The 27,491-nt window shown below is 41.8% G+C and overlaps 1 protein-coding gene across 1 annotated transcript in view; it reads right to left on the bottom strand.

Annotated features, from left to right (window-relative positions):
- The window catches only part of C5H4orf19 (chromosome 5 C4orf19 homolog), a 137,040-nt gene that overhangs the window by 15,562 nt on the left and 93,987 nt on the right, over positions 1-27,491 (bottom strand). Inside the window, exon 2 of the mRNA XM_025386205.1 lies at positions 17,692-17,740. The gene's annotated coding sequence lies outside the window, so the exon portion shown is untranslated. The remainder of the gene's footprint in view (positions 1-17,691; positions 17,741-27,491) is intronic.

Genomic DNA, 27,491 nt, shown 5'->3' with positions numbered 1-27,491 from the left:
AACAAAATTGGCAAACCTTTAGCCAGACCAAGAAAAAAGAGAGAAGATCCAAATAAATAAAATCAGATGAAAAGGAAGACATTACGACTGATACTGCAGAAATTCAATGAATCATTAGTGGCTACTATGAACAATTATATGCCGATAAGTTGGAAAATCTAGAAGACAGGGATAAATTCCTAGACACACACCACTTATCAAGATGGAAGATGAAGAAACCCAAAACTTGAACTGACCAATAACAAGATCAAAGTTGTAAAAAAGTCTGCCAGCAAAGAAAAACTTGGGACTTGACGACTTCACTGCTGATTTCTACCAAATATTTAAAGAAGAACTAATACCAATCCTACTCAAACTCTTCTGAAAAATAGAGGAGGAGGGAACATTTTCAAACTCATTCTATGAGGCTAGTATTACCCTGATACCAAAACCAGACAAAGACACATCACAAAAAGAAAACCACAGGCCAATATCCCTGATGAGTGTCAATGCAAAAATCCTAAAAAAAATACTAGCAAACCAAATTCAACAACACATTAAAAAGATTCATTATGACCAAGTTGACCAAGTGGGATTTATCCCAGGAATGGAAAGATGGTTCAACATATGCAAATCAATGTGATACATCATATCAACAGAATGAAGAACAAAAACCATATGATCATTTCAACTGATGCTGAAAAGGCATTTGATAAAGTTCAACATCCTTTCATGATAAAAACCCTAAAAACATTGGGTATAGTAGGAACATACCTCAACATAATAAAAGCCATATATGACAGATCCATAGCTAGTATCATACTGAATGGGGAAAAACTGAAAGCCTTTTCTCTAAATCTAGAACATGATAAGGATGCCCACTTTCATCACAGTTACCCAACATAGTACTTGAAGTCCTAGCTAGAGCAATCAGACAACATAAGAAATAAGGAGCATGCAAATTGGAAAGGAAGAAGTCAAATTACCTTTGTCTGCTGATGATATAAACTTACATTTGGGAAAATCTAAAGATTCCACCAAAGAACTATTAGGACTGATAAGCAAATTAAGTAAAGTCACAGGATACAAAGTCAACATACAAAAATCTTAGTATTTTCTATATACCAAGAGCGAACAATCCAAAAAAGAAATCAAAAAAGAAATCACTTTTCTAATAGATACAAATAAAATTAAATACCTAGGAATTAATAAAAAAGTGAAAGATCTCTACAATGAAGACTATAAAATGTTAGTGATATAAATTGAAAAGGACACAAAAATTAGAAAGATATTCCATGATTATGGATTGGAAGAATCAATGTTGTTAAAATGTCCATACTACCCAATGCAATCTGCAGATCCCATGCAACCTCTATCAATGTTTCTTCAAAGAAACAGAAAAAACGATCCTAAAATGTATGTGGAACCACAAATGACCCAGACTAGTCAAAGCCATACTGAGCGAAAAACAAAACAAAACAAAACAAAAAACAAATGGAGGAATCACATTACCTGACTTTAAATTACATTACAGAGATACAGTAATCAATACAGCATGGTTTTGGTATAAAAACATAGATATATAGATCAATAGAAGAGAGAACTCAGAAACAAATCAATACACTTATAGAGATCTCATTTTCAACAAAGGTGCCAAGAACATACACTGGGGGAAAGGACAGTTTCCTCAGTAAATGGTGCTGGGAAAACTAGATATTCATATGGAGAAGAATGAAACCGGATCCCTCTCTCTTGTCATACATAAAAATCAAATCAAAATGGATTAAAGACGTAAATCTAAGACCTCACACTATGAAACTACTACAAGAAGGCACGGGAAAATCTCCAGGACATTGGACTGATTAAAGATTTATTGAGTAATACCCAAGAAACAAAGGCAACCAAAGCAACAATGGACAATAAAGATCACATCAAGTTAAAAAGTTTCTGCACAGCAAAGAAAACAATCAACAGAGTGAAGAGACAACCCACAGAATGGGGGAAAACATTTGCAAACTATCCATCTGACAAGAGATTAATAACCAAAATATGTAAGGTGCTTAACTCTACAGGAAAAAAAAAATCTAAGAATCCAATTAAAAAATGGGCAAAAGATCTGAATAGATATTTCTCAAAAGAAGATATACAAATGGCAAACAGTATAGGAAAATGTGCTCAACATCAATGATCATCAGAGAAATGCAAATCAAAACTACAATGAGATATCACCTCAACCCAGTTAGAATGGCTTTTATCCAAAAGATAGGCAACAACAAATGCTGGTGAGGATGTGGAGACAAGGGAACCCTCATACACTGTTGGTGGGAATGTAAATTAGTACAACCACTATGGAGAATAGTTTTGAGGTTTCTCAGAAACTAAAAATAGAGCTACTGTATGATCCAGCAATCCCACTGCTGAGTATATACCCATGAGAAAGGAAATCACTATATTGAAGAGATACCTGCACTCCCATGTTTATTGCAGCACTATTGACAATAGCCAAGATTTGGAAGCAACAGAAGAATGCATAAAGAAAATGTGGTATGGAGTTCTCACAATGGAGAACCATTCAGCCATGAAAAAGAATGAGCTCTCTTCTTTGCAACAACATGGAGAGAACTGGAGGTTGTTATGTTAAGTGAAATAAGCCAGGCACAGAAAGACAAATTTCTCGTGTTCTCATTAAAATTTCTCAATTTCTCATGTCCAATTAAAACAAATGAATTTCAGAAGATAGAGAGTAGATAGACGGTTACCAGAAGTTGGTAAGGGTAGTTGGAGGAGGGGGTGAAAGAGAAGCAGGGATGGCTAATGGGTGCAAAACAAAAGTTAGAAAGAAAGAATAAGGCCTAGTATTTGATAGCTTAACAGGTGACCATAGTCAATAATTATTTATTTGTACATGTAAAAATAATTAAAGAATATAACTTATTTGTTTATAACACAAAGGATAAATGCTTGAGGCAATGGGTGCTCCATTTACCCGGATATGATTATTATGCATTGCGTGCCTGTATTGAAACATTTCATGTACCCCATAAATATATACGCCTACTAAGTACCCACAAAAATTAAAAATGATTTTAAACATTTAAAATAAAAATAAATGAAGTAAAATCTGCTTGAAAAATGAAATATCAGTCATAACATTGACTTTAATGTGAAATGGGCTGGAATTATTCAAGAGACCAACCTAAAAAAGAACTGTGTGAACCTGAACAAGTAGTATCTGAAAGGGAAGACTTATATGTGAAAATACGTTCAACTTGATTAACAATCAAAGGTATGCTAAACAAAACATACATGTTTTTGCTTATCTAACTAGAAATGAGTTTTTTTTTTTTTTTTTTTTCTGAGATGGAGTCTCGCTCTGTCACCCAGGCTGGAGTACAGTGGCGTGATCTTGGCTCACTGCTACCTCCGCCTCCCGAGTTCAAGAGATTCTCCTGTCTCAGCCTCCTGAGTAGCTGGGATTACGGGCATGTGCCACCACACCCAGCTAAGTAGAGATGGGGTTTCACCATCTTGGCCAGGGTGGTCTTGAGCTCCTGACCTCATGATCCCTCCGCTTCGGCCTCCCAAAGTGCTGGGATTACAGGCACCCAGCCATAAACGAGTTGTTAAAATGTATGCTTGGTGTCAGTGTAGGATGTAGGGAAACCTGCTAGTCATACACTACTGGTAGGAGACATTGAAAGCAATTTGAGAATCTGTATTAACAGTGGAAACTATGCATAATCTCTGCCTCAGCAATTCTACTTGTGTCCCTAAGGATAAAATTAGTAGTATGCAAGAAGATTTGGTAATAGCGAAAACTTGAAAAATAATAACAATAAGGTAGCTCTTAAATATGGTATCTTTACTCAACAGTATACCCTGCAGTCATTAACAAGGTGCTGGAGAAGGAGGTTTGCATATGTGCAAAAAAGCCAGTTACAAAATGACATGTATAATATAATCACAGTTTTGTGGAAATCTATACACCTAGAAAAGAATTGAGATGGGGTTAACAGTGGTTATCTCAGAGTGGGGTGGAGTGGACACAAGGCTAGCAGGATGGCATGCAGTTGAGAGTCAGGAGATGGGACAGACTTGGACACATATCCTGACTCTGCCACTGTGGGAACTGCGGCAACGTGGTCACAGAGTCCTCATCTGTAAAATGGGGATAATGCTACTTCTTAGGGTTTGTTAAAGGATGAAAAGAGATGATGTTGATAAAGTACATAGCACAATATCTGGTACAAATGAATACTAATTGATAGATATGTAGATTTTTAAATCCGCAATGACCAATCTTCTACAATGAACACATTACTTTTGTAATGAAAGTCATTTCAAAAAATGTAAACACATATAGAATTCTAATTAATGATATACCTGCTCAAGTGAAAGCAGAGAAGGGAAATATATGATGTCCACAACTTACTTTGAAATGCCTCAAAATATAAGATGGGTTGGTGGTGGGTATACAGAAGTTTACTACAAAATTCTTTCAACTTTGCTATAGGTTTGAAAATATAATACAATGTTGGGGAGAAGACAGAAAAAAAGAGAATGCCCTTGTTTTTAGGAAATACACAGTAAAGTAAAAGTTGAGCATCCCAAATCCAAAAATCCAAAGTCCAAAATGCTCCCAAACCTGAAACTTTTGGAGCCCTTATGTGATGCCACACTTGACCTCGTGTGACAGGCCACAGTGAAAACGAAGTAAAAATTCTGTTTCATGCACAAATTATTAAAAATATTATATAAAATTACCTTCAAGTATGTGTAAAAGGTATATATGAAACACTTGAATGTCATGTTTAGACTCAGCTCCCATTCCCAAGATATTTCATGGTGTATATACAAATATTTCATGATATATACGCAAATATTCCAAAATAAGAAAAAATCCAAAATCTAAAACACTTCTGTTCTAAATTCTTAAAATGATTCAGGAAAAAACATTGTGTGTGTATAAAGACAGAACAACAAAGCAAATGTAGTAGATGTTCATGTTTAGGGACTCTGGGTAGAGGATTTATGGGGATTCTTTGCACTTTTCTTGCAACTTTTCTGTTAGTCTGAAATAATGTCAAAATAAAATGTTTTAAAAAGGTGTGAAGTTAAAAACAAAAGTGTGAATCCAAGGTCAGTTCTTAAACTCTGCTTGTCACAACCTGGGCTGGGATCTAACACCTCCAGGAAATCACTGCTGGGGATAATGCTACTTCTTAGCGTTTGTGAAAGGATGAAAAGATTCCCTATATGGCCATGTGTGGCGGCTCACACCGGTAATCCCAGCACTTTGGGAGGCCGAGGTGGGAGGATCACCTGAGGTCAGGAGTTCGAGACCAGTCTGGCCAACATGGTGAAACCCCGTTTCTACTAAAAATGCAAAAATTGGGAGGCCAAGGCAGGCAAATCATGAGGTCAGGAGATCGAGCCCATCCTGGCTAACACGGTGAAACCCCATCTCTACTAAAAATACAAAAAATTAGCCAGGTGTGGTGGCAGGCACCTGTAGTCCCAGCTACTGAGGCTGAGGCAGGAGAATGGTGTGAACCAGGAGGCGGAGCTTGCAGTGAGCTGAGATGGTGCCACTGCACTCTAGCCTGGGCGACAGAGCGAGACTCTGTCTCAAAAAATAAAAATAAAAATAAAAATATAAAAATTATCTGGGTATGGTGGCAGGCACCTGTAATCCCAGCTACTCGGGAGGGTGAGGCAGGAGAATTGTTTGAGCCCAGGAGGTGCAGGTTGCAGTGAGCCAAGATCATGCCACTGCACTCTAGTCTGGGTGACAGAGTGAGACTCCATCTCCAAAAAAAAAAAAAAAAAAAAAAAAAAGGATAATAGTCTCTATAAATTAGACCATGGACAGAGATCTTGGAAGGCAGCTCATCAAAAGTCTACCAACCTACACATCATCCTGTATATGTACTGAAGACCACATACAGTCCCAGGATGAGAACTCTAGAGGCAAATAAAGGGTATGGTTCCTGTCCGCAGGCTGTTGCTGCATCTAAGAGGGGGACTCATACTCCAGAGCTTTGGTGCTTGTTGGCTGTCTGCCTTCCCTACGACACATGAGCTCCTCACGGGCAATGCTTAATCCAACCAGCATCCAGCTTGCATGGCGCACTTCATTCTTATTATTCAAATGAAGGAACAGCTGGTGAATGACAGGTGGGAATGAAGGCATGATGGGTATGAGATATTATAAATTATTCTAATAGAGGGTCATACCCTTTTCCACAATCAAATCTCCTACTACCCAGTGGTCCAAACTACAAGCCAGAGGCAGGAGCTCAGAGAGATGGGAGCGACTGTGGTTCCCCCTTCCCAGCTTGGGAAACAGCAAAACCTCTATCCTGCAATTCCAAGGGTCAAGGACATCCTGCTCCAAGAGTTCTGTCCAACAAACTTTTAAAGTGGCTGCTGGGAGGTGGTTTGCGTTTATAGAAGTTGGAGTATTTGGAAGGGAGATACAATAGAATGGAACATGTAAATTTCCAACAATTTGCTAATGTTTAGAAAACATAGCTTGAGATTTCACCTAACCTGGCCAGCAGGCGAAGCAGACAAATATTTAGTGAGCCGCTACTAGGGACTGAGGTCCTGACCCAAGAGGGATGAATAAAAATAACTACCAGGAGCTATGCTGCCTTTATAGAAGAAACCAGAGACTGCTTGCCCAACATTACAGACAGTGCTGAACCTATAGTTGAAAAAGGACTAGAAGATAAACTCTTTGACAGCTCAATCTTTTTTTTTTTTGGCAGAACCATTTCCTACTTTTGTGGGCAGGCTTTGAAAACTCACGGAACACATTTTTCTGATGTGTTTACTTTTCTCCTACAGAGGCTAAGCTTCTGCTATTTTGGAGAACTTGAAAGATTATATGCAGACTTTTGTTATCAGCACCATCAAATAGTCCATTTCATGCATTCTCAATAGCCTGTGTGCTAGGATAGATGTGTTAGTATGGCCTAGAGCTGGGTTTGATGGGAGATTTGTGTGCAGGGAAGTGCTCATAGGTTTTCTCCCTAGAAAGGGCTTCCTGGTCAAAATAGGTTTGGGAACAACAGAAGTTAAAGATGAAAAAATTCATGGTTATGAGAAGCAACTGTTTCACTCTGTTTAACCTGATTATTTCCCCACATTATTGGGCTACAGAACTTTTTTTCTCATAACAAACTTATTAACAACCAACGGATCTCATGTTTTGTGGAATACTTCTGAAAAATCTACTATCAAAATAAGAGTCCTAATCATCACTGGAGTTTTACTCCCCAAACTAATTATGCTCTATGGGATTTGGGTGAACTTAGCCAGGCAAAGTCTGTGCCCAGGTGTAAGAAATCCACCTCCTTGGGGCCAGGCGCGGTGGCTCACGCCTGTATTCCCACCACTTTGGGAGGCTGAGGCAGGCAGATCACCTGAGGGCAGGAGTTCAAGACCACCCTGGCTAACATGGTGAAATCCCATCTGTATTAAAAATACAAAAAATTAGCTGGGTGTGGTGGCGGGCGCCTGTAATCCCAGTGATTCGGAAGGCTGAGGCAGGAGAACTGCTTGAACCCTGGAGGCGGAGGTTGCAGTGAGCCAAGATCGTGCCATTGCACTCCAGCCTGGGCAACAAAAGCAAAACTCTGTCTCAAAAAAAAAAAAAAAAAAAGAAAAAAGAAATTCACCTCCTAGCCATAATGCCATCACCAATGGCATGGACATGGTGAAGTTGTTTAATCTCACCCCCCCCCCCCCCTTTTTTTTTTTTTTTTGAGACAGGGTCTCACTGTCACCCAGACTGGAGCGCAGTGGCATCATCTCGGCTCACTGCAACCTCTGCCTCCCAGGCTCAAGCAATCCTCCCACCTCAGCCTCCTGAGTAGCTGCAACTATAGGCACACACCACCACATCTGGCTATTTTTTTTAAATTTATTTTTTGTAGAGATGGGACTTTGTCATGTTGCCCAGGCTGCAATCTCTTGAGTCCTCAGTTTCTTTATCTGCAAAACGAGTTTGTGAATCAAAGTGCTCTTTCAAATCTAACAATCTAAACGATAAAGTGGGAAAGTAGGGGAACTTCCACTCATTGACTTGATTTCCTTGTTATTGTATGGAATCCTGAGAATTATGCTGAAGGCAGGCTTGGATACATCCGTACTGCACGTGGGGTACCACACCCAGCGGTTTGTGAACTATCTCTTTGCAATACAGCCCTCTGGGTCCTATGTCCACACTCACCCCAGGCCATGATCTCGACTGAATGATAAAAGGCCGAGTTCTCTGTCTTATTCCCTCAGCTCTGCAGCTCTTTGGGAAATGCCTCTTCAGCTTCTGCCAGGAGGAACTGGGAGACGGGGACAGAATGTGTGTAACAGCAAAGTCCCTGAGAGGGACAAGGGTCTCAGACCAGGGAGACTCCTGATGGTAGAGGACGTGACCTCCTTCTCCACTGGGAATGGGCTGGGAGAGGTGCGCGCTGCCAGGCAGGAAGGCACGGTGGTTTTCAGAGCACTGGCAGCAACCCTGGGCCTCCTGGTGTATGTGCCTGCATTTTAAAGAAAGCTACGTAAAAAAATAAGTTTCCAGCAGCCAAAGAAATCAGCCTCTGAGGGTGGAATGTCTGGGTTGAAATTGGTGTATCTCAGTGATAGGTGGCCCTGAACCCTCTGGAATCACACTAGAAGGGCTGCCTCTCTAGCCTTTACCAAGGCTGGCCTCGCCAGCTCTTGCACCTGAGAGGTGCTTCCACTGTAGGAATGCTGAGGAACAGGCCAGGGCCTGGTCCCGGGACTATTTTGCTGCTGGATTCACAGGATCTTTGATATCCATGTTGAATGTGGAAACACATTCAACGTGGTTTTTTTGTTGTTGTTATTACAACATAGTGATAATATCACTCCTTTTTTCCCTCCTGTGGTCTTTACAATAGCACATCACAGTCATTTTCATGGATTGAAAAACATTTCATGTGGCCCTTTCCTCTGTTCAGGATCTGATACTATTTTTTTCCCCTCTCTAATAATTAGCCTACTATCCTTAAGACAGGTGTGTGACGAATGCTCACAGCTGTGTGCAGCATCACTGACTTCACAATGGCTCCACTGGGTCTTAGTATGAACCAGGCACTGTGCTAGGTTCTGGGGATACAATGGCACCCAGGTGCTCCTTGGGAGAGCATATAGTCGTGTGTGTGTGCGTGCGTTTGTGTGTGTGTGAGAGAGAGACAGAGACAGAGAGAGAGATCGATCAATCCTGGTGAAGCCAGATGGCATTTAGATGAACATTCAGGAAGACTGATCACACCACACCAGGAGTTCAGCAGAGTGGTTAAGCGAGTGACTTAGGATCAGAGTAGTCAACAATTCCACTTCCATCGCTCACTAGCTTTGTGACTTCTAGGCAAGTTTCTTCCCCTCTGAGAGTTTCAGTGGCCTAATCTGCAAAATGCGAATGATGATAGTTACAGTTTATGAGGATTGTTCTGAACATTAAATGAAATAAGGATGCATAGCGCTTGCTATAATGTCTGGCATACAGCCAGTACTTAATCACAAAAATCAGTTAACCACCAAGGGTTTACTATGTGCCAAGGACTGTTTTGGGGACTTTTATCTTTCATGTATTAACTCATTTCAACTTTAAAACAACACTTTAAGGTGGGAACCAGTATTTCACAGATAACTAAATGGGAGGTTATATACCTTGCTTGCCCAAGGTTGTAAAAGTTGAAAGTAGGATAGTGAAGGTATTATTAAAGTTGTTGTTGTTTTTATTACTATAATATTTCTAGCATCCATTCTAGTAAGTTTTTCATTTATTTTATTTTTTTGAGTCCGCTGGATTACGCAAGAAGCAGTTTGTGCTCCAGTAGCTTTTGCAAGAGAGAACTGGATTCTCTAGATTTGGGCTGAATTTTATAGGTGCAGTTGCATCAATTCACCAGCAGATGGCAGGATACAGCAGTTATTTTACTCATCTCAAGAGAAGGACTTGGTACAAGAAAGGTCTCAGGACTAGGCGCTGTGGCTCACAACTGTAATCCCAGCATTTTGGAAGGCCAAGGCTGGCGGATCACTTGAGGTCATGAGTTCTAGAGCAGCCTGGCCAACATGGTGGAACCCTATCTCTACTAAAAATGCACATATTAGCTGGGTGTGGTGGTGCACCTGTAGTCCCAACTACTTGGGAGGCTGAGGCAGGAGAATTGCTTGAACCCGAGAGGCGGAGGTTGCAGTGAGCCAAGATTGTGCCATTGCACTCCAGCCTGGCCAACAGAGCAAGGTTCTGTCTCAAAAATAATAATAATAATAACAAAAAGCCTCACAAGAATTATGGGCTGGCATGGTGGCTCATGACTATAATCCCAGCATTTTGGGAGGCCAAGGTGGGTTGGTCACTTGAGGTCGGGAGTTCGAGACCAGCCTAGCCAACATGGTGAAACCTTGTCTCTTCTGAAAATACAAAAATTAGTCACGTGTGGTGGTGTGCGCCTGTAATCCCAGCTACTCAGGAAGCTGAGGCGAGAGAATTGCTTGAACCCAGGAGTTGGAGGTGGCAGTGAGCCAAGATCGGGCCACTGCACTCCAGCCTGGGTGATAGAGTAAGACTATGTCTCAAAAAGCAAAAAACAAAACAAAAAAAGAACAAAAAAAGAAACAAGAATTATGGCCCAAGTAGCGTGGGTACTTTGCTATGCGGCAAGGTTACAGAGTAGGTGATGTGGTGTTTTAGATGGTTACGGTATTAGTCAGGGTTCTCCAGAGGGACAGAACTAATAGGATAGATATATATGTAAAGGGGAGTTTATTAAATATGAACTCACATGATCACAAGGTCCCACAATAGCCCATCTGCAAACTGAGAAGCAGGGAGAGCCAGTCCAAGTCCCAAAACTGAAGAACTTGGAGTCTGATGTTCAAGGGCAGGAAGCATCCAGCACAGGAGAGAGACGTAGGCTGGGAGGCTAGGCTAGTCTCGCCTTTTCACGTTTTTCTCCGTGCTTTATATTCGCGGTCAGCTGATTAGCTGGTGTCCACCCAGATTGAGGGTGGGTCTGCCTTCCCCAGTCCACTGACTCAAATGCTAATCTCCTTTGGCAACACCCTCACACACACACACCTAGGAACAATATTTTGCAACCTTCAATCCCATCAAGTTGACACTCAATATTAACCATCACAGTTAATGTCACCTTTAAGCCTGATGCGGCCAGGGCTTTCTCTAGCACTGGCTGGACATGGGGTTTATTCTGGTCTGGCCAAGCAATGGTGGGGTCAAAAGGCTCCCGAAATTCTACAGAGGCCTCTTCACACAATGACTGCACATCACAACTCCATCTGGGTTGGTCTCTGCCCACTGTACATTTGGACAGTAACTCTGTGGAAAAGCCTGGGGGAGGAAGGTGTTGATGGAGCCCAGGGGGTCCAGTTCCTTCCTCCAGGTTAGACCTGGTACTACTCCTCCTCCGTGGCTGACCTCTCCCTTCTCCCAGATCCAGGGGCTGCCCGTGGTGTAAGCCAATCTCAGAGCACCCCCTTCTACATGAGGGTACATGGTCATGAGCTGGGAGGGAAAAGTAAGCCACAAAATAAATACGGCCCCATGCGAAGGTTTTGTGGGGAGAAGCCCATTGTTTGTTATCTAAAATTAACTCAGGATATCATGGGTGAAAAGGTAACATTTGCGTGAACGACTAGAATGAAATGGAAGGCACACAGAGATGTCAAGTTCTGCCAGTAGCTTGTGGTCATCCTCTCCACACTCCCCAGCCTCCCAGATCCTCCTATACCCTCGTGGGGACAGTTTAAGGAAAAAGTTTGAGAAGCTATGTCCCTATTCTCTGGACTGTAAATTCCTGGAAGTAGGCTCCTGTTTGGAGTAGACAAGATGTAGTTCATTAATGAATAAAGACTAGCGTGTGTGTGTGTGTGTGTGTGTGTGTGTGTGTGTGTGTGTGTGTGTGTATGTACGGGGTGGAATCCTGTAGACAGATAGGAGCACAGGGCACTGGGTCATGAGGAATCCACCTGGCTCTGAGTGGGGCCTGACAGCCTGTGTTTCTAACAAGCTCAGTATCAATCATTACTAAGGGATCCGCTTAAAAATGTCAGACACCGGGCTGGGCGCAGTGGCTCACACCTATAATCCCAGCACTTTGGGAGGCCGAGGTGGGTGGATCACCTGAGGTCAAGAGTTCGAGTCCAGCCTGGCCAACCTGGTGAAACCCTGTCTCCACTAAAAATACAAAAATTAGCTGGGCATGGTGGCAGACACCTGTAATCACAGCTACTTGGGAGGCTGAGGCAGGAGAATCACTTGAATCCAGGAGGCGGAGGTTGCAGTGAGCCAAGATTGTGCCACTGCATTGCAGCCTGGGCGATAACAGCGAGACTCTGTCTAAAAAAAAAAAAGAAAGAAAAAGAAAGAAAAAGAAAAAATTCAGACACCCCTGGCATCAGTGCATGGACACTTTCATTTTTATGGCTGCATTACCAGAAGTACTAGTCAGGGTCCTATGAGGAGCACATGACTTAAACATGTGACAGGCCTGGCGATGTGTGTCTGGCAAACAGCAGGTTCTTAGGAAATGTTGGCTGCTTGTATGTTCATGGCAATTGTCTGTGAGAATATTGACTTTTTTCCTTTCTTTTTTTTTCTTTGAGACAGGGTCTCACTCTTGTCACCCAGGCTGTAGTGCAGTGGTGCGATTTCGGCTCACTGCAACCTCCGCCTCCCAGGTCCAAGTGATTCTCCTGCCTCAGCCTCCTGAATAGCTGGGATTACAGGCGGCTACCACCATGCCCGGCTAAGTTTTTGTATTTTTAGTAGAGATAGGGTTTCACTATGTTGGCCAGGCTGGTCTTGACCTCCTGATCTTAGGTGATCCACCCGTCCTGGCCTCCCAAATCGCTGGGATTACAGAGGTGAGCCACCGTCCCTGGCTGAGAATATTCTTTAACCATTGGGTGCTAGTTCCTTTTAGATACTGTGTAGAAATGGGCAATGTTTTGACCAAATCTTCCCTGGAATCACATGGGAACTGAGGTGTGTCTCCATCACAGGGAATGTCTCTGATTTTGCTAAGTAGCCATATCAGGGAGATGGCAGATGTCTGGAAGAAACTTGAAGCATTTGGACAAAGTTAAGTTCCAAAAATGCTGAGGAAGTTTTGGAGGTGGCCATGTGGAGAGGAGTTTATATAACATAGTCTCATAAGGCTGTAAATAGATTTAAAAGGAAGCACAGCTCAGAGCCACCTGCTTGGAATAAACTATTTCAGGGCAATTCCCAGAATCTTACAGTATCCACTGTGGACTGAATTGTGTCTTCCCCCAAATTCACATGTTGAAACCCTAACTCATTGTGAGTGTAATAAGAGATAGGGCTTTCCGGAGGTAATTAAGGTTAAATGAGGTCATCAGGGTGGGGTCCTAACCTAAGAGGATTGGTGGCCTTATGAGAAGAGGAGAGAGAGCACTTCCTCCTGAGCAACCTCAGGAAGATTAGCAAAGGCTTGTGAGTGAAAGTGAATGGTGCTGGTGAGTCCAGAGCACACTGAGTAGAGGCCGTGTGAGGACACAGTGGGCAGGCAGCATCTGCAAGCCGGAAAGAACTCTCCCAGGAATCGAATTTGCCGACACCTTGATCTTGGACCTCCTGGCCTCCGGGACTCTGAGAAAATAAAGTTCTTTTGTTTAAGCCACCCAGTCTAGAGTATTTTGTTATGGTAGCCTTAGCAGACTACCCTGATAGGGCCCTGATTTGAAAGAATCTTAGAAGTCATCCCACCCAACTATTTTATTTTATGAATGTGCTTCCGGACTCAAGACTGGAAGCAAGAACTGGTCGGAAGACAAGAAAAAACTCACAATTTGTCCCCTACTTGTAGATGAACCTACGTGTGCAGAGTTGGAACCCAATGTTCCTTTAAAGTAGAGTAAAAATAGGTTTTGCACTTGGAAAGACTGAGCACGGTTTAGAGGCCTTAAACACCCCCTACCAGGGATAAGACACTCTGCTAATTGCTAAGACACTGAGAGGTAGAAGATCTCTGCTGTTTGTTAAATGACTCACCAACTATTCAGGCAACAGGTATTTCCTGAGCACCTATTATGTATCAAGCACCGAACTTGATTCCAGGGATGTAGAAAGAGTTTACTGTCCAGGAAAGGAGACAGGTATATAGATGGATGACTAATACAGTGCCATAAGTACTAGATTCAAATATGTCATATAATATGCTATCTAGGACAAGGAGCTCCAGAGTAACCGTAGGAAGATTAGAAAAGGCTTGTGGACAAAGATGGCCAGACAGTGGTTCTGGTAGATTCCAGAGCACATTCCAGGAGAAAAATGTGCACTCCCACTGCCCCGTTCTCAAACAGCATCTCTTTCATACCTGGATTACTGACTGCAACATCACCTTACTATCACCTATACCTGCTAGTATCTCTGGCTAATATATTTGCCACAAAGGAGTCATGATCTTTTTAGGCCATGAATCTGGATCATTATCACTTCCCCTGCCTAAAATTGTTCAGAGGTATCTCATGCTGTTAGGATATTTAGTAGCATGCAATAATGAAGATGATTAAAATATCAAATGTACATAGTCCTACTTACGTACCTGGTGTTCATCGATATGCTTTACATATACACTTGGTTCTCATTATTTGTGGAGTCTATATTTGTGAATTCACTGACTTACTAACATTAATGTCAATACTCATGGTGCTTATGTGGCTGTTCCTGGGTATGTGCAGAATGGCAAAATATTTTGAGTCATTAGACGCTTATGTTTCTAGCTGAGCTCAAATAAGATGGCACTGTGCCATACTGTAAATGGGTGTCTTCTCATGGCCCCATTGTTTGCATTTTGTGTTTTTTGTTGGTGATGTCACTGTTAAAAATGGCCCCAGGCATAGTGCTGATGTGTTGTCTAGTGGTCCTAGGTGCAAGAACACTGTGATATGTCTTACAGAGAAAACGTGTGTGTTAGACAAGCTTTGTTCAGAAATGAGTCATAGTGCTGTTAGCCCTGAGTTCAATGTTAATGAATTAACAATACATATGCAAATAAAGTGCTTTAACAACTGAAACACACATAAAACAAGGTTATATATTGATCGGTTGATGAAAATATTGTGACCAGAGGCTTGTAGGAACCTAACCCCATATTTCCCTTGAGAGCAATGGTGCAGTGTTCACTAACTCCTTGTTTGAAGTGACTTTAGAGAACATAACTCCAGTGAATTATGATTATCGACTGCAGTAACTCACTTAAAATTAGTAAGAAACTTATACAATAATAGATGAAGTCTTTTCTATCACATACACAGCTTTCTGGTGCCTTGTTCCCCCTTTCTTTCCCTGGCCACATTGGCCTTCTTTCAAGTCTTTAAAGTTGATGTTTTGTTCCTGATCTCAAGGACCTTGTCATAGACTATTTCCTTTGCGTTCTCACCCCACCCCATCTAAACCAGCCAGTTTAAAACCCTGTTATTCCACCTCATGTCACCTTTCACTTTACATTCCTAGCGCGACTTACAGTTTTATTTCATTCATTTTTTGACGTCTTTCCTGCCTTCTCAACTATTCAACTCATGAGGGCGGAGCCAGCAAGTCGCCTGCAAGTCTTAACTCTGCTTGTTTGCTCTCAGGCAGAGGAGGATGAGCATATAAGGAGGATTGGGAAAAATGCTCAGAGAGGGAGGGGGCAATGAGGCTTTATTATCAAGAAGCAGGAGAGGAGAGAGTCTTCCGTCAAACAGTGTCAGATGCCTCAGAGATAAGGAAAGGATGGAACAGTGCACCTGAATTTCATGTCAAGGAAGGTGTTAGTGGGAAATGCAGGAAGGTTGTAGAACGGTGGAGGTGCATGCTGGGGTGCAGCAGGTTGAGGAATGCATGGGGCATATGAAAAGGAGGAGACAGAATTCTTATGGAGCTTGGCTGGGATGGAAAAGATGAAGGGAACAGTCACAGTGGACAAGGATACAGGATTATAGGACGGTTTTGTAGCAGGTGAAAGGTAAATACATTTTCTAAGCCAAGGAGGAAAAAGATAGTTGAAAGAAATTGAGAATAGTAGAAAGAATGGGGGAAAAACTAGGATCAAGTCAAGATCACTAGTGAAGAAATACAACTTAGAAAGATGTAGAGATATACACTTTTCCCTTGGAGCCTAGAGGGAAAGAGGCAAGGGTGATTTTAAGTGGAGACATTTCTAGATGCAGGGTGGGAAGCTGGAGGACTGTAAGCTGTGAGTTTCTTGATGTAGAGGGCAAGGTGTCTGCTGGAAGGACTAGATTTGAAAGCTCAAAGTGACAAGGTTTGGAATGGTGTGTGGTGGAAGGGAAGAGCAACCACTGAAAGGCAGCTGAGCAGTGCTGAGGGTTGGCCTCAGCTGGCCACCAAAAATCTGAGTGATGCCAGTGCATGTAGTTCTGGCATTCTTTCCCTCTTCCAGCAGTGCCCAGCAATCCAGGTAAAGGCCCATAGAATATGGGTTACTACCCTCGTCCCAGGTTGAGGTATAAGGCAACAGGATTTGGGTCTCGAGAGTGCTGGCAAGCATGGTTGAAGCAATGGACCTGGAGCCTGCACTAAATGGGTAGGGCTGTGTGGCCAAGAGGTTAGCTAAGGAAGAAGAAAGAGTCCTGTGTGTGAGGATCCTAATGAGGTTGGGGGAAGAAAAGCAAGACCGGTGACCTGGCATCCTTAAGCATGAGGAATTTGGAGCCATAAGAGATGGTGGCATTGGTACATTAGTGTCTACAATGAAGGACATGGTCCAGGATGTGGCCATGGAAAGTGAAATGTAGTGGAAGTGAGGATGACTAGAGTGCAGGAAGTCAGAAGGGCTTTGGGCCTATGGTATTGAATGATCGGGAGCAGCTGGGAAGTCCCCAGATGATGGCAACAAGTAGGGTAAAGGACAGAATAGGCCAATGGCATGAACCTCAAAGGAAGATAAGGTTTGCAGATCGGAGGCCGCTTGACCATCTAGAATTTGCAAAGGGGAACAAGAATAATCCATGCACCACTTTCAGGAGACACAGAGTGAGGGGACCAGGCTGGTTCCACTGGAGTGAAATATATAGAAGATTATATTACAAGTTCGGCTAAAGATGGAAATGGTAAAGGGCTTGGGAGGGAGACTCAGAGAGAAATAAAGAGAAGGAAGGTCTGTATTCACAGTACCTGGGTCCTAAACAGGAGAGTATACTGGAATCATCTTGAGGGCTAGTCATTATCCCGGAGCCTCTGATTTAGTGGGTCTGAGATGGGGCCTGAGAAACTGAATTTCTATCAAGTTCCCAGGTGAGGCTGATGCCATAGGTCCTGGGAGCACATGCTGAGAGCCACTGTTCTGAGGCATGGACATTAACTGGAGAAGCTTGAAACTGCCTGGGGATGGGGGGATAGATTAACTGGAAATCTTTCAGTGTGGAGACTTTGTTGAACCATGCATTATCACACTCGTTTTAGAATTGCATCTCTGAAAAACAAACATAAAAAGGAAACAGCAATTCTACTCGAACCTGAGTGAGCCAGAAAGAAAGAGACTATGGGGACTGCTCTGTCTACTGGCTTTAAGGTTTTAGGTAATAAAAACTGTAGCAGAAGACCGAATGATAGAAAATTTAATGGAAAGGGAAGAGAATAGATTTTCCCACCAAAGCATGGAAAGATAAAATAAAATAGCTTACCTGTGTGGAGATTGTCTGTTAGGTTTCTCTCGAAGTTTAACTTCTCTTCCTGCAACAACAAAAAAGTTGAACATTGAGATCTGTGGGTTGCCTCCTTTTTACAGCCAGATATTATTGTGAGTGTGACTGAAGGAAGTGTTTCCTAAAGGGCACTGGGCAGTAATGTGGGGAAGGAGTTCCTGGCTTGGAACAGTTTGCCCAGGAAGGCAAGGGGTTTCACATTTATCAGGCTGGGGTTTGCAGCCCAGCTCCTGACACTCAGCAATCAACTCACAGTTAACCACAATTTCAGTATGTAAAATAATATTACAGTGAGATTTAAATGGAACATCATATAAACTGTTGATCACACACTGGAAATGTTGGAGTTGTCCAATAACCGAAAGCCACCTACTATGGACTGAATGTCTGTGTCCCTGCAAATTCATATGTTGAAATCAATCCCCAGTGTGATGGTATTAGGAGGCGCTGCCCTCTGGGGATAATATTAGTGCCATTATAAAAGAGATCCCAGAGAGCTGCCTTGCCCCTTCTGCCTTATGAAGTTATAGTGAAAGATGGTTGTCTATGAAGAAGGTCCTCACCAGATGCCAAATCGGCTGGCACCTTGATCTTGAACTTTCCAGCTTCCACAACTCTGAGAAATTTCTGTTGTTTATAAACCATCCACTTACTGGTATTTTCTTAAAGCAGTCCGAATGAACTAAAACATTCTAGTTGTTATTACTGTTGATAAACATTACATGACAATGTGCCTCTTTTCTGATGGACAAAGTTTTGAATAAGTGAAAAATCCCACAAAAAACAAAACAACAACAAAAACAAGCAAAGTTTAACGAATAAATGCGTGGTATTTCAATAAAATACACGATTTAGAAAACATCTTTGTTTATGATGTATAGAGCTTAAGAAAGTAAAACAAGTGTTCAGATTTTTATCCAATTCTCTGTGATTATTAGAATAATTTACTACATATGGACACATCATTTTCAAGAAAGGCTCTTATTCCACTCCCAAGTAGACTATATATCGAGATAATGAGCTCTGTCTTATGATATTGGAATGGTTTTACATCCTTTCCAATATTTAATTTTATATTCTTGTCAGCGAAATCTTTTCACTTGGTTATTTTTTTTTTAAATTGTTCAATAACTCCTTAAGAGCTAATACATTGCTCAAATGTCACACAATTATTCTATTATTCTTATTTTTTATCATAGTACTCACAATTCAATTTAAATATTACTTGATAAGGAAGACAGGAGAAAGGCAAGTTCATGCCTGCAGGGAGATAACCCTGTAGCAGGGGAGAGCAAGGAGGTGAGAAGAGCTTACAACCAACTACAATATCATTCAGGGTACAAACAATGCCATCAAAGGGACATCAACAAAATCCTGAGGCCATTCAGATAGGGAAGAGAGTGTAACTGGGCGGTTTCGAGAAGCTGACAGCACCTAAGCCAGGCACTGAAACAGACAGGAATCATATCGGATGAAAAACTAATAAAGGGGCTGGGTGTGGTGGCTCACACCTATAATCCCAGCACGTAGCGAGGCCGAGGCAGGTGGATCGCCTGAGGTCAGGAGTTCGAGACCAGCCTGGCCAACATGGTGAAACCCCGTCTCTACTAAAAACACAACAAATTAACCTGGCATGGTGGCGGACGCCTATAATCCCAGCTACAGAGGAGGCTGAGGCGGGAGAATCGCTTGAACCCCGGGGACAGAGGTAGCAGTGAGCCGAGATGGCGCCACTGCACTCTAGCCTGGGCAACAAGAGTGAAACTCTGTCTCAAAACAAAAACAAAAACAAAAACATAAAAAAAGAGAAAAGAAAAAAGAAAAACTAAGGTGTGTCGGGAGGGTGGCCAGGTGTGTCAGGAGGGTCTTTTAGGCAAGGTGAATGTGACAGAGATGAGGCAGAAAGAATGGAGTATTATTTAGTCAACGAAGAATTTTGAACTCCTACTGTGTGACAAGCCCTATGCTATGTACAGGAAACTGCAGGCTTTAGGTAACAAAAACTGTAGTGAAAGACTGTTAGAAAATTTAATGAAACGTGGAAAGAATAGGGTGGGATGCCAGGTGGTGTGTCCTACAGAACGACAGCCTGATGGAAACAGTAAATATTCTGGATTGCTTGATGTTTAAGGAGGAGACTTGGGGGAACAAGGATTTCCATGGAATATTAGGAGTCACTCCAGGGAATGAGATGTGAAGAGGGAAGAAGGCAGAACCATAGGATTTGAACATCTACATCTATGGGCTGAAGGGTTCTGGGTGAAAGAAACAGACAAGCAGCAGTAGAAAAGGTTTGAGGTACAAGGCTCTACAGTGCCTCAGCTGAAGAGAACAGCTATCAGCCCAACAACATCAAATGCTGTGCAGAGGATCGAGACCATTTTTAAAACTGGATCTTTATCTTGACTTTGATTATACTGTATTCCCTGTAGAACAACTCCAAAATCCACCTCTCGAGCCACACCCTTTGTCTCCTAAGCACCAGACTCATATTTTCCATGTGGGTGATGCGCACTTCTGAACAGAAGACCTTAGCAGTCAGTTCCTCCACAACCATTTTTGGAAAGATAAAGAAACCAGAGGGCATGAATCTTAGTGACATATCCAGGGCCATGCAAGGAATCGGTGGGGAGGAGCCAGGACTTGTTTCCTGGCCTCCTGTCTCAGAGTGTCCTCTGTGAATTGAAAACATCACATCATCACATAATTCTTGTTTTTGTTTTGAACAAAGTACCCAGCTGTCTGTTAGAAGCTACTCTCAGATGTCTCCACATTTAGTGAGCTGTTACTGAGTGCCTAAGGTGTACCATGTGGAGTGCTAAGCACTGAGAGTAGAAAAGGGGAATAGAACACCCTACCATGCAGCTGACTAGGTGGTTGGTAGACAGATCAAAACCAGTGGTAAGTGCTTCCTAGGAAACCAACTGGATGTGGCAATTTGGAGTTACAGGTGAGAATCTACTTAGAGTGAGGTTTGGACCCTTTGAGAGGGTAGCATTTAAACTGGAATCTAAAACATGAGATGGAGCCAGCTATGTAATGGAAAGTTCTCATTAAACCACTGCATTGTTAAAAAACCTTAAGTGGTTCTGTATTGTCTACCAAATCTTAAATATCCTCAGCTATGCATTCAAGACCTTCTACAATATGACATCCATGGTCTTCCTAGTGTATCTGGGGAACTCCTCTAGCTACTTTCCATTTCCAGCCAAACTAGACTTTTCATTATTCTTTAATGCCAATGCTTCTGTGTGTTTGCACGTATTATTTCCCCCAGTTGACATACCTCCTTATCGATCAATACTTTGCAAAATTCTACTCATCCTTCAAAACTCATTTCACACACTACTTTCTCCAGGAAGACTTAAAAAAATTCCAAAGTAAACATAATTACTCTATTTAAAATATTTCTAGGCCTGGTGTGGTGGCTCATGCCTGTAATCCCAGCACCTTGGCCGAGGTGGGTGGATCACCTGAGGTCAGAAGTTCGAGACCAGCCTGACCAACACGGTGAAACCTTGTCTCTACTAAAAGTACAAAAATTAGCTGGGCGTGGTGGCACATGCTTGTAGTCCCAGCTACTTGGTAGACTGAGGAGGAGAATCGCTTGAACTGGGAGGCGGAGGTTGCAGTGAGCTAAGACTGCATCACTGCACTCCAGCTTGGGTGACAGTGAGACTCTGTCTCTAAATAAATAAATAAATAAATATTTCTAAAGGATCTTTAAACTCTTTGTATTAGTCCATTTTCATACTGCTATGAATAAATTCCTGAGACTGGGTAATTTATAAAGAAAAGGAGGTTTAATGGACTCACCGTTCCACATGGCTGGGGAGGCCTCACAATCATGGCGGATGGTGAAGCAGAAGCAAAGGCACATCTTACATGTCAGGAGGCAGGGCAGCGTGTGCAGGGGAACTGCCCTTTATAAAACCATCAGATCTCATGAGATTTATTCACCATCATGAGAATACCATGGGAAAAACCCACCCCTATGATTCAATTACCTCCCACTGGGTCCCTCCCACAACACGTGGGGATTATGACAGCTACAATTCAAGATGAGATTTGGGTGGGGACACAGCCAAACTATATCACTCTACCAAGGTGGACCGCTCTGATCACTTTCCGCCTTGGATTATAGTATGTAATTCATTTATACAATGTTCCCTCTATCAGACTATAAACCCTCAGTAGAGAAGGCCATGGTTTTATCAATGTTTATCTGCACATTGTGTCTCCTGGCGCAGTGACTTGCATATAGGTGGTACCTTGCATGTTTTTAAAAAATTTGACTTAAAAATATCATTGGCAATTTAAAGATGCCTAATACCAATGTATAATATTATAACACAACAATGCTCATATTTTAACGATTCTAAGATGTACATGTATTCATTTACCTTTTAACATATCTGGAATTGGAATGTATCTCCCAATCATTGGCATATCATGGTTACCCTGGCAGCATTTTCTATCTTTGTGTTATATAAGATAATGGTACATGTTACAATTGATGGCACCTAATATTTAATGAAATGTGGCATTTAATTCTATAGTTTATTTCAGCAATATATTATGCAAAAATTTCAGAAACAATACCCTATATTGAACAAGTATCTACTCTGTGCACAGTTATACAAAGAAGTCCTTCTAAGATGAAACTAACAATATCCAGGGATGAAGTAAGAATTTTATGAGCTCCAAGAACTATAAAGATCAGGTGTTGAAATAACACTAGTCATGAAATAAGATGCATCAAAGAAGCTCTAATTTTTCCCAGAATGACTTTTTGAAATAATAAATCTTTTCAAAAATAAATATTTTTTTGGTATACTGCTGTTGCCTGGAAAATATGTGTTTCCATACATAGAAACAAGTATAAATAACTCATTTGTTGGGCTAGCTAGCACTGGCATGACACTGGCTTGTACATGGGGAAGACCTGACGCCTGGTACAGCCAATCAGCACTAAGCATTGTGGGAGTTTGGGAGAAGAAGGAATCCCACTGCAACAAAGCTGCCAGGAAAGGCTTTATAGAAAAATGAGGCCATGAGAGATGGGTAGAAGTGAATTAGGTAGAGGCCAGGCACTGCGGCTCACGCCTGTAATCCTAGCACTTTGGGAGGCCGAGGCAGGCAGATCACAAGGTCAGGAGATCAAGACCATCCTGGCTAATATGGTGAAACCCCATCTTTACTAAAAAGACAAAAAATTAGTCAGGTGTGGTGGCGGGTGACTGTAGTACTAGCTACTTGGGAGGCTGAGGCAGGAGAATGGTGTGAACCCAGGAGGCGGAGCTTGCAGTGAGCAGAGATGGTGCCACTGCACTCCAGCCTGGGCAACAGAGCGAGACTCTGTTGTTACAAGATGGATATGGCATATGTGGCCAGGTTATTGGGGCCCTTGAAAGTAGGTCCAGAAGACCAAATATGACGTGATTGGCAAACAAATTATGTCTTGAAGTGACAAATGACAGGATGAAAGCAATTAATTAGAAAGCATGACCTACCAGTAGTAAGCAGAGAAAATGAAAAGGGTTGGGTACAGAAAGACTTGTTAAGAGTTTACCCTTTGAATTTAATGATGAAATAAAAAGAGCCTGGCATGTGGTGGCATCAAAGGGAATCTAGAGGAAGGAGCAAATTTGGAAGTGATTTTTTTCAAGATTTCTTGGATTTTTGAATTAATTTCTACTGCCTCTGGTTTCTCTTAGCACATTGGTTTATTTGTTTATTACACATAGTATTGTACAAGAGTTACGTAGCCTCACTAGCTCTTTCCTTATGCATAAAATGACGATGATAATAGTATCTTTTTCAGACAGTAGTTAGGATTAAGTGAAAGAACACAGTAAGGTATGGAGCACAGTAGTTGGTACAAAGTAATTTCAACAGTGTTGGCTGTTTCTTGATTCATCACTGTTAGTGTCATCATCCCCATCCTCCTCCTCATTACCTATTAGTTTTCGGTTTTTCTCCCTACCACTACAATGGAAGCTCCTTGAATCTAAGGATCGGATTTCATTATCTTTATTTCTTCAAAAAGAAATACAAAGTAGGACTTCTGTAAATATGTACTATATTTTAAGGGAAAAAAATTCCAGATTTCCATGGAAGAAGGAATTTGTATGACAAAAGAAGGAATTATTAGAATTATCCATATTTTTGGAGGCTGACAGAATGGAAGAGCGGTGGTTCCATAAACGAGACGGTTGGCAGGAGGACAATATGCAGAGCTTCAGAGATCCTGAAGCCAGCAGTTAACCTACTGAGCTGAAACGATGAATGGGGGGATGACAACAGAAAGGTGGTGGATGGGACAAATGCGTCCGACTACCTCCCATTGAAACAAAGGCAGAAACCCAAAGGGAGAGCAATAGAGGAGGTAAAAACAGAAAGCGAAGTCACTGACCTCATAAGTCAGCACTCTGGAAAACAAAGGATTAGCCCAATTTAGATGGTAGAATCCTTAAAGTCCCAAGGAAAGTAAGAGTGAATTATGAAGGACTAAAATAAGAATAGTTTGGAAGGTTTTTAACAAGAAGTCAGGTTACCAAATCGCTTCCTGCACTCCTTAGAGTGGTTTCTACTTTCCATCTCAGCCAAAGAACACAGGTTGAGTGTCGCGAAAGGGTGAAACGGGGTTTCTGGACTGGAAACAACAGTAGAGGACACAGTGGAGGGCAGGGGTTTCATACCAAAAACAGGAGGATTAAGTGAACATGTGCACAGGGAATGTTGGGGACTGCAGCCTGCTCCCCTCCTTGGTTCTGCGAGAATGCCTGGCAGCTGCCCTCTAGTTGTCCTCCAGACATCCAACCAAAGTCTCTACCATAAAGATAGAGATTAAAACCAAGCAACCTGGCCAGGTGCGGTGGCTCATGCCTGTAATCCCAGCACTTTGGGAGGCCGAGGCGAGTGGCTCACCTGAGGTCAGGAGTTTGAGACCAGCCAGACCAACATGGAGAAACCCCATCTCTACTGAAAATACAAAATTGGCCAGGTGTGGTGGCACATGCCTATAATTCCAGCTACTTGGGAAGCTGAGGCAGGAGAATCACTTGAACCCGGGGGGCAGAGTTTGCGCCCCTGAGATTGCACCATCGCACTCCAGCCTAGGCAATAAGAGCAAAACTCCATCTCAAAAAAACAAAAACAAAAAAACAAAAAGAAAACAAAAAACAACCAAGCCACCAACAAAAAGCACTTGGAGGAAACAAAGAATAGAAAAAAGAAAACCCCAAACAACAAACAAACAAAAAACCAACCCCCAAACCAGACCCCAAACCACTGACAATAACATCCTCATCGTGTTACTTGTTCCCCCAAATGCAAAGCTATGTTGTTTTTTTTTTTTAAATCACAGAACAAAGAGAAGCTCCTTGAAATTAAAACAAGACAGCAAAAATAACTACTTAAATAGAGAATCTAGAAGAAAAAGGTGAAGAAATCTCACATAAAGTAGCAAAACAGATAAAGTCATTTAAAAATTGAATAAAAAAGATAAAAGAAAAATTAGAAGACCAATCAGGAGGTCCAGTATCCAAATAATAGGAGTTGCAGGAAGAGAGAACAAACAAAAGAAGGGAAGGAACCTGTCACAAAATAATTTGAGAAAATTTTACATAATTGAAGGACATGAGTTTCTGGATTGAAAGGACTCAGCAATTGCCCCATATAATGTTTTAAAAAAGAATCAAAACCAAGATACATCACTGAGATATTTCTGAAGTAGGATAAAAGTGAAGATCCAGTAGGCTTCCAGGAAAAAAACAAAAACAAACCCAATGATATACGAAGAGCTTGGCATCAGCATGATTCTGGACTTCTTAAACATACATACCCACAAATAATTCTAAATCTGGCCAAACTACCAATTCAGTGAGAGGGTAGGATAAAGACATTTTCAGATGTGAAAGGTCTCAAAACATTTATCATCCATATATCTTTTCTCAGGCTATGAGAAGCTACTGGAAGATATAAAAAACAAGCGAGGGAGTAAACCAGGAGGCAATGACGAGGGATAGAGAAAATAGGGCATTAAACACAGAAGAGAGGCAAAAGTATTACCAAGGATGACGGTGATGGGAGATCCCAGAATGCCTCCAGTATGTGCAAGAGAGGGCACAGCCTGTTCAGATTGGAGAAGCTAAGAAGGCTCTGGTGGCCTTCTTTTAAGAGATGAAATGGACGGAATAACTAAAGTGTCCCAAAGGGAAAGATTTATATAACATGGAAATAATTTGAGGCTGAATCAGTGGTAGGTACACAGAACATTCAGTAAATAAGAAACAAGCCCTTTGCTACCTCCAGAAAAATGCTGTACAGCAAAGGAAATATAATGGCAATCCACTCTCTGGTTCAGCTTTCAATAGTATTTACATAGTTATAAAATTCCTCTAACCCAAATTAAAGGTGGGGGGGTTCAGCGGAGAATGGTGGCATTCCTTATGTATGGTGGGGCTGGAGGGGGTAGCTTCTTCCACTGTGGAAGATGATGCCTATTACTGGAAAAAAACCTACCAAAGAAATCATAATAGAAGTGTGCATTTAGAGAGAAAGAGGCAAATACCAAAACAATCACTTAAAAGAGCGATTTCATTTGAGAAAAGAAAAATGTGCTTACAGGTGAGCAGACTGGGCTTGACCTGGAGATTTGGGGACCAGTCTAGTTGTAAGAGGAAGTCATGAGAAAGAGTGAATTAGATGATAGCAAGCAGTAGCAATCTGGTTTCTGAAAGAGCCAGCTCACATCCATTTATTCAACTTACATTAATTATTAAACATCTAGTGTTGTGGGCCAGACCATATGCTAGTAGGGATCACAGCCCAGATAAATAAGACATTAAGCTTGTAATTTAGCGGGGTGAGTGCACCTAAACAATTAGATGCAATGATATAATAAAGATTCTAGGCAAAACACCATGAAAGTGGAGTGGGGGTGGTGTCCTACAATCAATCTTTCCGAATATTCTGGAGCTGCACAGTCAAAATGTTAAACACTAACCACATATGGCTACTTAAATTACTTAAAATTAAATACATTAAAATTTCAGCTCCTTGGTTACACTAACGAGCCATACTTCAAGGGCTCAAAAGCCACATGTGGCTAGTGGCTACTGTATTGTACAGTATAGACACAGAACATGTTCCTCATCACAGAAAGTTCTATTGGATAGTGCTTCTTACACGTTCTTAAATGGTGTTTTTTACAGCATATTCAAGTACAATATTAAACTCCTGAAGGATAACATTCCATGGTCTGTTAGCACATAGATTCTTGCTTGATATTTATCCAGGTAACTTATCTGTACGTGGAATGGAATTTTTACTTTGTAGAATGTTAGTTTTCATCCTACATGAACTAGGAGGGGGTATTTCTTCTCCTGATACTGTTTTATCACCCACAGGTGTTGGGGACAAATGCTGCTGGTGACCAAAAGTGGGTGAGTCTTTGGGAAGGCACTTTTGCATAGTGGTGCAGGATAAATGCACCTGGTGGCAATAATTTAAGTATGCCCTTAAAATGACCCTGTATAATGTATATTCTGAGCTAGGGAATCCAGGAGTGACCAACTCAGAGATTCCTTCCTTATCTATGATAAACATCTGAGACCCGGCCTGTCCCACGGAAGATGTGCTGCACAGGGGATTGAGGCCTGAGTTTTGGGTTAAACAAAGGTTGCCAGGTGGAGGGTATTAAGGCAAGGGTAAGTGAAAATGCCGTATAGAGTGCATGCAGTTTGCAAGTTGCCTAGTCCGCTGCCACTGGGCAC

The sequence above is a fragment of the Theropithecus gelada genome, chromosome 5 (genome assembly GCF_003255815.1).
Source record: "Theropithecus gelada isolate Dixy chromosome 5, Tgel_1.0, whole genome shotgun sequence".
In the NCBI taxonomy this organism is placed as follows: domain Eukaryota; kingdom Metazoa; phylum Chordata; class Mammalia; order Primates; family Cercopithecidae; genus Theropithecus; species Theropithecus gelada.
Note: the sequence above shows the minus strand (reverse complement) of the source record. Positions and strands in the feature narration are given on the sequence as shown.